Consider the following 10,211-nt stretch of genomic DNA (forward strand, 5'->3'; position numbering starts at 1 on the left):
TTTTTCCAGTTGTAAGACAGCGTAGGTATACCTATTTTTAACAGAGAAATCTAGTTTCCTTTACAGATCCAGCTGCTGATTCTAGGTCATCTTTAATTCATCACTCTGGTACTTAKGTGCTTACTGTTGTAAAATCTGTTGGCGCTGAGGAGTTAAATATTTCTTAGTTCTCGCTTGAATCATCTGTCCCCGTTTCGGGAGTCATTTTGCTTGCAAGCACGTATGAGGTTGGAGTCAGTCCTGGAACATGAGCTCGCTGCTCACGTCTGACATGCACGAGCGCAGGCAGAGGTGAGGGAACAGCTACTGCAAATAAAAACACACCTAGGGGCCCTCTGCGTGCCTGAGAGGAGAAGGGGCACAAAGGACGGGGTGAGGGAGGATTAGCTAAGGACAATTTCTTGCTTTGCTCCCATTTCTTATAAATGGAAGAAGAAATACAGGAAAAGATGTGAAGTTTTTGGCTGTGTCTGTATGCATAAACTGTGTCTGAGACTGTTCTCTGGCACTGAGGCTGCCTGGCACAGAGCAGCCTGTGTCCCTAGTGCGAAACCCTCTTTCTCACCCAAAATGGGCAGCTGCGCACAAACTGCCTACGGGAATGGTCTCCGGGTTGTGCTAACCCCAGAGCTGTGTCTGCAAATTGGTGATGGGAGGGGTGCTAGCTGGCTGGAGCCAAAAGCCTTTCCCAGCACTGCTTAATTTAGTAGTGTAGACATGGCCTTGCCAGCTGTTTTTAAAGAACAAGTTTCGTGACTAGGGGTGTAAAGTACAAGGTGATTAGATCAGCAGGCTCCAGGTGTGGGAGGGTGCTGAGCACAACGGGGAGCRGGGCTCCAAGGGAAGCAGTTTGGCTATGGCTGGCTTCAGATATGATGTTGGTGAATGGCACAGCAAATTCTAATAAGCAGCCCCTAGGTAGGCACATATGCCAGGCTTTACAGCGCTCTGACTTCATCTCCCTAAACAAAATRTATGACTTTGGTCTCACAAGTGTGCAGGAAAGGGAGGGAGTGGAGAAGTGATGATAAATTTTGGAAAAAATCACAGGAAAGTGTCCAAAGGGGTGTGTCTCAGTTTGTCACATTTCTCATTGAATGAGGACAGGATACAAGCCCAGGCCTGTACATACAGGGCTGATGGTGACCGAAAAGCCTGGAGTATATTGCATCAAAAAGGAGCATAAGGACACGATTCTGCTTTAGAATAAAGATCTRTCTGGCCCAATGCCCTGTTTCTGGCGGTAGCCAAAAATCCAGGGGAGAACAGGGCAATACTAACACTTCATCTCTCAGCCTCCAGCACTGAAGAGGTTTCCTGAGCCAGATGTGGTATCTGTGTGTTTCAGAGCCCTCAGTAGATTTCTTGTCCATAAATTTTACAGCATCTACTTGAAGCCATGGGAACTTTGAGCATCCACAGCCTTGCTTGTCAAAGACTCCCACAGGCTGGCTGACGGGTGTATGAAAAACTACTCCCTCTTTTATTGGTTTGAACTAGTCTCTTACTAGCTTCCTAGTCTTACTAGCTTCATGCTCCCTAGTCCTTGTATTGGAAGACTGAAGGTAAACTGTAGGGCCTTGGTCTGGTAAGGGCCCAGGTGGGGGAGAACTGGAGAGTGGAGGTAGTTTTTGGAAGAAGTCATGGAGACATGGCCTTACAGCTCCCTGTTTCTSTCTTCCGCTACAAGACCTAAGAGGCATCAAAGAGAGCCAGCAAGAGCTGAAAAAGCAAAGGGAAGGGATTCTTTCTCCAGGWCCCCAATCTTTTTTTTTTTTTTTCTTCACTTTTGTTGTGCTGCTAGTGCTTTCATAGACCTTTATCAGTTCAGAGAGTCCAGAGTCAGTCATTCACTCTCTCAAATTCCTCCTGCAATTCATCATGATCAGACTACAACCTAAAAATCCTGAATGATTTAGTATTGTCAGGAAAAAAAGAGGCATCTCCATCACAGATGCACAAGGTCTGTGGGCTGGTTCACAGGGRAACAAGTGAGCCAAGCAACCAGTCAACCCCAAAGCCATCTGGATAGACTCCACTGTTTGGCTTACGTCTAGGTCTTTTCCAGAATAAGTCAGAGATGGAAAAGGCTATTTCTGCTGGCAYTGGAGGCTGTATTATGTGATAGAAGCATATTTTTAGCCATTTTTTTCTGTTCAACAGACAATTTTACCATCTTCTCTGCCCACTGCTTTAGAAAGCCAGACTGTTAGCAAAGCAGAACAGATGGTGGAGAGACATCTGCCTGCAACACACTAAGTAGAAGATGTTTCTGCTATCTGTGAGGGAAGTGGTACAAAACATAGTTGCTAGTCAGACTAAAACTATGAATATCAAGCCCTTTTAAGTCTCCATGGAAGGTGGCGGCAGAGATTGGTTCCCCTCTCAGCTTTAGGAGATATAAAATTTGCGTCAGATGACAGCAGACTCCATGCTACTGCCATCAGTATGGTCACTGTAGTAATACTTGATTTTCACCTAATATTTGGGAGAGTCAGCAATGTTCCCAAGTCTCACTCTATGCAACATGGCTTTCTTCTGGCCAAGATCAGGGCACATTCCACCCACCAGCTTCTTCATCTGCTTCTCCTCTGGATCTCATGTTTCTATCACCATTTGCAGGCTCCTGCTGGCACCCTTCATCTCTTCAAGCTCCTGGCCAGTCCTTCAGCCATACCCAAAGCATGCCAGAGAGATAGAGTGGTATTCACAAGAAAAGGAAAGGAGAACTAATGCCAGAGACTTCCTAGACTGGTCTCATTTCTGTAAGTAGTGCTGATTCCACTGCGAGGAGCAGTAGCAAGCCAGGGCTGGAWGTGGTCCCAAACTTGGTTGGCAGGAGAGACCTGTGTGACCATGTCAGAGGGAGCATGCATCTTGCAACTAGGATTGCTCCTCTAGTTTTTCCTCAGGTAAAGCCATACCTTTAAGGCTGAGAAGAAAAGCTCACTAGAACAAGGTCTAATCAAAATGTTCTTTGTCTAAATGCTTTTCTTCTGAAATCTTCTAAATCCAACAGTGCTTTGCTTATAGCTTCCTTGCTCTCTCCTTTTCCTGCACCTTCTCTCTTTCTCTTTCCTGTACTGGCAGGCAAAGAAGCTGGAGGTGAGCAAGGGAGGAGAGGAAGTCTGAAAAGAAACAAGAACTTGCATCATTTTGTTGAGCCATTTCCTTGCCATCTTAACCTGCCTTAACAAGGAGACAGTGTACTCCTCAGCTCACTTCAGGTTCTCCTGAGCTGTATGGGAGGTCACTGAGCTGTGTGTAACCATCGTTACAGCCAGTATAGCAAATCTTTATTTTGGTTACCATTGGTAACCTAGCTCCCCCTTACTGAATATCACTTAGTGTCTTGAAGAGCCCATGTAACAGGAATACCAGGCTCACTTGTACCGTCACCCTGTCTTCTCTCACCTTAGCTCAGGTCTCAGCTGTAGCACTGGCAAAAATTCTGCCATTTGTGCTGCACCAGGTCGGATTAAGGGCATAACCCTGAATCTAACCTTTTTAATCACTCCCAATCACTGGCCAAAAGAGCACTACACTAGTCCTTAGCACACAGTGTTGTATCTCATGAGTGTGTTTATGTGAACAACTTTTTGCCTTTGGGAGTTGTACAAATACAAATATCTTTCCTATGCACGTTTGTACAGAGAGTTATTGCCCATATGTTCTGTATCACACTGAGAGTTTTAGTATAATATTTGCACTTAAAAAAAAAATCTGATCTTTTTTCTTCAGAGCCACTAGTCCCTTGTGAGTTCTTCAGACCAACTTGAAAAGARCAGCGCAAACCTGTGTATCCATGCATCTGTCTCAGCAGAAAATGGAGAAATTTGGTCTGTGATTGCTTCTAGGAGGAGACACTGAGGCTCCTTTCAATGCTTCCTTTCTTCTCTCGCTAGATTTTTAGATAGGAAAACATGCCTGAGTGCAAGGCTGTGCCTCTACTTTCAGTCATGTAAGTAGCCACAAGGTGCYATATGACTGGCTTCCTCTCCCTAAATACATTATCTGGCCCTATGTTCCAGACTGCCAGGATGAAACCGCTACCAGGAACTGGCAGAGACTGTGTTATGTTGCAATCATTGCTTATTCTTGTGGTTAAAACATACCCAAAATGTATAAAACATGAAACAATCCCTCCCATCTTTCTGGGGGGTCCTCATTGTGCCAGCAATGATATAAAAGGTGCCTTCATAGTGGGACTCCATAAGGGATAAGGGAAGAAGGAACAATCCTTCCTGCCATAATATTTTAAGCCATTTGGCAATTTCAACCCAATTTCCTAGAGAGACAGAAGTCTCAGTCCCAGTAAATTTGATGAAAACTGGCAGCCAAGTAGAGGAGTGAGATTCCATTAATGTCCCCGCTAACAAAAAAGCTGCATTTTTAGATGCTATCAATCAAGCAGAAGAAACAAATCTTGAAAAAACTAGGCTGTGATAGTTGTGAGAGCCCTGGGAACTACTTGTTTTAGCAGTAAATCTTCCATGTCATCTTGTTCTCTCAGAGCATGACTAATCAGTACAGTACACAGAACAGTTCTGGCTGCCGCTCTGACCCAGCACTGATTGTATCAGGCAGGCTAGCCCTGAGCCTAGGCTTTTCTAACATAAATAGACTACAGAGGCAGCCACGTGCCAGCGAGGAAGTGTAAGCAGATGTGAGCTTGCCTTCCCTCCATTCTGAGTTGGCCGGACGCAAACCAGCTCAGATCTAGAAGCTGTCTTAGCAAGAGCAACATAGGCCTTGTAAATGCTGGCAGCAGCACTTTTTTTCTTGCCACAACCTATGAACAAGCCTTCCCTTCTAGTCTCTTGCACTTGGAAATATGCTTCTTGTYTTCCTCTGCCCTGATTCCACTGATTTTTTCCCCCTTCTGCTGCTGGGACAATAAGTTTGGACCTGCTCCATCAGCATCAGCAGATGTTACAGACACAGGAGCAGAATTTGTGTGTTGTCCCACTGGTTTCCCTCTGCAAACACATCATCTTTGAAGAAGGGAGGTCAGTGTGACAGGAGCAGTATTTGGCCTCTGGATTTGTCAGTGATTCAGCACTGCTTTTACCTTTGTAGACTCCTTGGCCGGAGCCCAGTGATGCTGCCTCTGTAACCCTCCCACACTCTTGCCCAGGCCAAGATACTCTTTCCTTTACCTTTTGTGCCRGGCTGTGGCATCTGGTGATGCTCCTCAGATGCGTCAGTGGTCCCTGGGATGCAGCGCCCCAGTGATGACTGCACGCTGGGGAAGCAATTCAGCACAGGAATCACAGTGCCTCTGGGTTTCTGCTGCTTTTCTCCGGGAGAACGTTATGTCTCAGCCACAGAATAATAGCTGGAAAACCACTGCTCCATTTGGGATTTCTCATCCACACCCTCTGCCTTGGGCTGAAAGAACAGGTCACTTTTTCCAAAGTAGTCTCTTGTTCCTGGCAGATTTTGGTAGGATCTCCAGGGAATACCTGCGTGAACTGGCTTCATTTGCCTTGGCTACCATGATGCTCTTAAGGAAGCAGGTTCCTCAAACAACAGGAAGAGAAAGATGTTACTGTAAATGACCATGCCTCACTTTAAAGAAAGGTAATTAAACATCTGAAGGCCAGAGACTTAGATTAATGACAAGAAGACCCGCTCAAAAGCTGGGAAGATGGTGACACTAACTAGACAAAATGCATTGTCCCTGTAAGCCCCCAGCTGCTAAGGGAGCACAAAAAGTTGGCTTGATGCTGTTTCTGAAACTCGAGAGAGAGGGTTTGAGGCGTGTGGAGATTTTGAAATTATATTAAGTGATGAATGTTAAGAGGTAATTACAGAAAAGGAAAACCAAGCAAAATGAACAGTGTTTTTTTCCTTCCTCTCCCATGTGAAATGGTAATGAAATATGGTCTCTTGGTGTAGTATAATGCTTTAAGTACTGCGTGTCCCAGTTTCACAATGCTCAGTACAATGTGTACAAAAACAGATTTGAGTATGTTGTGGTTAGGCTGTTTATCAGCTATCTATCTGCTTTACTGAATATGTATTTATATACATGTGCTATTTTCACTGTAAAGTAACTAAGCAATGAAAAATCCATTACCAGTCAATTAAATTTCACAGGGTCCTACAGAAAGCTACACAGCATGGTTGACATCAGCAGGCTAAACTGTCACATTGTTTCTCTTTTCTTTTTAAAGGATGACATCATTCTGCTTTTATTTGGTGATGTTATTAGTGTTAATAAGTAGCCTGTGGATAAAGAAAGCAACTACAGCATCATTTTGCAAAACTTGCTGTGTCTCCTATCCTCTGCTATAAATCCTACAATTATGGGATTATTGTATAGGTCTGGCATCATTCAGCCACTGCTAATAACTGAAATTGTCGGCATGTGCCAAAACTCCATTAACAARCACAGGTTCGCATTTCAAATGACTGCTCATTTCAGCCAAATGTGCACTCCTTTGTATTTTCTGTTCATGAAACAGATTGTTTTTTACATAAATGTAAATTGTTGCTTATGACTACCCCTTGATGTATATGCAAGGGGTATTTATTCTTTCTTTCACTTCTTGGCATTCTGTTTGCAGTCCCTTCAGACTATTCATGTTATCATGGGACTTTGATCCTTTACCTACCACAGACACTGACTGGTCAAAGCAACTACTGTGGAAAGCTGCTAGGCTCAGTGGTCGGTATATGCTTTTTGGAGTTTTTCCTTCCATGTCCTTCACCCCAGCTGTAATTATGCTGAGTAACCATAACCTCCTACTGCTGAGTAACATAACACTCCTACTGCTTATGTCAGCCTCAGAAGATACTAGACACAAAGGACTTCTCCCAAGACTGATCCTTCAAAAAAACCACTAAAAACCTTCTCCAGCTACATAAGTCCTTTTTCAGCTTGCCATTGCTGCCTCCCCTAAGCCTTATGATTTGGCTATTCATCTCCATCTCCTTGAACTTTACCACTGGGGTCCCGTGTTGAACTGTGTCAAAAACAATTGAGACCAAGCAGTTTCTTTGATGAAAAAAACAAAGTAATCTGGTTAGTCTTTAATGATTTTATCCCATTTTTCACTTAACTCCAGGTATTTAGTTATTCTTTCATTTCAGAGCTGCTCTAAAGTCTTACATACTGTTAAGGTCAGCTTGATGGGCCTGTAAGTACCTAAATAGTCATCTCTCTTCGTAAATATTGGCATTATATTTATTCATAAAGTAACCTTCATAACTCAGTAGATACTTGAAAAAAAACCTTCCCATAAAGGCAGTGTGTTGACTCCTTCAGCTGGGAGGCAATTTGGCATCTCTGTAGTTAGGTAAATAAAGATCCATGAGGTTTTTTTCCGGAATTGGTATCCATTTCCATGTTTTCAGCCTCCTCATCCATATCATATTTGACCTCTGGTGAACACTATTGTCCTTACTGAAAGAGAGATATGGCAAAAAAACCCTCCTGTGACACTAGTCTGAAGACACTTTTGGTGTCTGAAGTAATAACTAGTCTGAAAAGGCTTTGAAGTCAAAAGACAAATTTGTTAACCCAGGTGCAGCATCCTCAAACTGATACACCAGTTTTAATTGGAGATACCAAAATTTGTTTGTGGCTTCTTGACATGGTAGGATGCTTGGTTATTTAACCTAAGGACCTTCCATTTCTTTTTTTAAAAACAACAACTGTCCTTTTCTAAAATAACAACAAACRTATTATTTTCATTTCTAACTTAAAGATCTGGCACTTTGAAATCAGGGACCTAGTCATAAATTTGTCCAGAAGAGAAGGGGCTACCTTAAAATGTTTGTTCTTTTATGAACAGTAACAAATGTATTAGAAATGCCAAAAGCAGATCCAAAAATACAACCAGGTTAAAGTAAGTTGAGCTAGAAAAAGTTTTTAAAATTTCCACAAGAGGTCACTGTTATCATTAACAATAGACAAATAGACCAAATTTTAGAACTTCAGAGATGGGCATAATTTTCTTCCTTAGAGAAAAACTACGGTCATTCTGAATAAATTTTCCCCGCATAAAATCTACCCCAACTGCCTTACAAAATGACTTTACTGAGGTAACATTTTTTCATTGCTAAATTCACCATAGGAATCCTACATTTTAAAGATGCTGAGGCTATTGTAYATTTTCCGTGCCAAAGAATGACCTTTGCGAATTAAGACATTTTAATTAGAAGGATTTACAAGAACATACTCGCAATTCTGTTAGTGATTTCTCAGGATACCACAGCAAAGATTCTAAATAAATAAACATGGAGATCTTCTGTTTCTTAGCGTGGCAGAAGATGGCAATCACTATGTTATAGTTACTTGTGCTAGCTGGGGCCTTTTCTTAAATCAAAAGACACGTGGACCAGGGACAATTTGTAGAATTGTTACTAGAGATAAAAATATCCATTAGAACATCAGGTTCATAAAATGCCCTAGAGAGAGGTTATATGAAATATTATCCTGATGGCAAGGTTCATTGACAAAGAAGGAAAACTTTTAAACTGGGACATCAGGAATGTCAAAATTCAATCGCCCAGAAATACAGGGCTGACTAACTTCCACCATGCCAAATGGAAGGGGAGAATGGCATACTCTATTGTATTTGGCCATTCTTCTCTTTAAACATAATTCTTTCCATTACCTCAAAAGAAGAACAAAAAAAAAAAGGCTTATTTGGAAGATTACCATGGGCACAAGGGTTTCTTTCTTTTCTTTTTCATATCAAATGGAAACGAAAGGTAGGAAGAACGCTGTAAGGTGCTGCAGGTGGAAATTCGCAGCAGCAGTGCTGCCGGCTTGGTGTGATCTGCTCCAAAGTGTCCTGCTGTCGGATGGAGGCAGTCACTCCTCGCGAAAGCAGCAGCCGCCTCCTCGGAGCCAAGCAGCATGTAACGAGCAGAGGGATATTACTTTAGGACAGATGCAGATCAAATGAAGCAGCGCTTCGACTCGGGCTTTCTGCCCAAATTACGGTGTAACTGCTGTGTTAATGGAAGCCCTGGAGGTGGGATGAATATAGGCCCTTCTCTGCGCACACAGAAGCTGGACCAAAGTAATTGTRTACCACGATTTAGGCACAGGCTACAAGAGACAAAAATAGACATGGCTCTTTTTTTCAGCGTCAATTGTGTGCATATGGAAGGTGCTTAGGTAAAATTGTTCTTTAACCTCCAGGTAAGCTGATCCAAGAGCATTTCTACTCAACACCTTTACTGGCCTTATCTACCTGAGCAAATTGGCTGTAATAACYACTTCATGATACCCTATCTCCCAATAGCTGTTTGGGAATAGTTCCCAATAGGGCATGCTGTTTGAGGAATGAAGAAAAGCCACTGTATTTCCAGAGGGCTATGATTATTCACAAGTAATATTACTTTTTCAGGAGGCAAGGACACCTGGTGAGCTATCCCAGAATAGCTATTGTGGAATGTTTGCTTTGGAATAGTTTTTCTGGTCTAAAAAGGCCAGAGAATTACCAGTTAAGCTAACATTCACATTCACCCCAGGCTCGGTGCAAGAGCGCAATTGTGCACCTATTTATGTAATTATATGGATAAAATATGTGGCCAGGCGCTGAGAAGTTTTAGTGGTTGTGTGCATGTGTCCTACTGTTGTTACTGAAAGATATGTTCTGAATCCAGGGTAAAATACAAGCCAGATTTGTAGTGCCTTGTAACTGAAAAATGTAGTTTGGACAATTTTTTGGACAGAACTCTATCATCCCAAGCTAGCATACAAGCCAATGATGAAAGAGGGTAACTAGGGGATAGAGCCTTAGCTAGCAATGCATTAATACCAAAATATCTCCCACACAAACCCTTTTCATGTGACTTTTTCAAAYAGGTCAGGCAAAATCACTTGTATTACTTGCATGTCTCTACCCATTATGGTTTGGCCCTTGGCTATAAAACACAAGGCTGTTTTTGTTATTAAAACATTTTCTTATAAATAGAGCCAGGCCTTAAAAATGGACAAGTTCTATTTCTCCTTACATACCTCAAAATTCTTAAATGTCCCTTTGGACAAAGGTCCTTGATATCTGTGACTTTTTCCTCTGGAAGAAAAGCTTTATTACAAACTCTCTGTCCAATCCTGTAATCATTTGGCAGTGACATGAACCATCGCTCGCTTGCGGGATTGTTCTTGAGCACTTCTTACAGTCGCTGGAAAGAATGGCAGAACCAGAGCTCACATGTTTGAGGGGTAAATAATACRAGTGAGAGAG

Source organism: Apteryx rowi, unplaced genomic scaffold (genome assembly GCF_003343035.1).
Source record: "Apteryx rowi isolate R43461 unplaced genomic scaffold, aptRow1 scaffold_103, whole genome shotgun sequence".
In the NCBI taxonomy this organism is placed as follows: domain Eukaryota; kingdom Metazoa; phylum Chordata; class Aves; order Apterygiformes; family Apterygidae; genus Apteryx; species Apteryx rowi.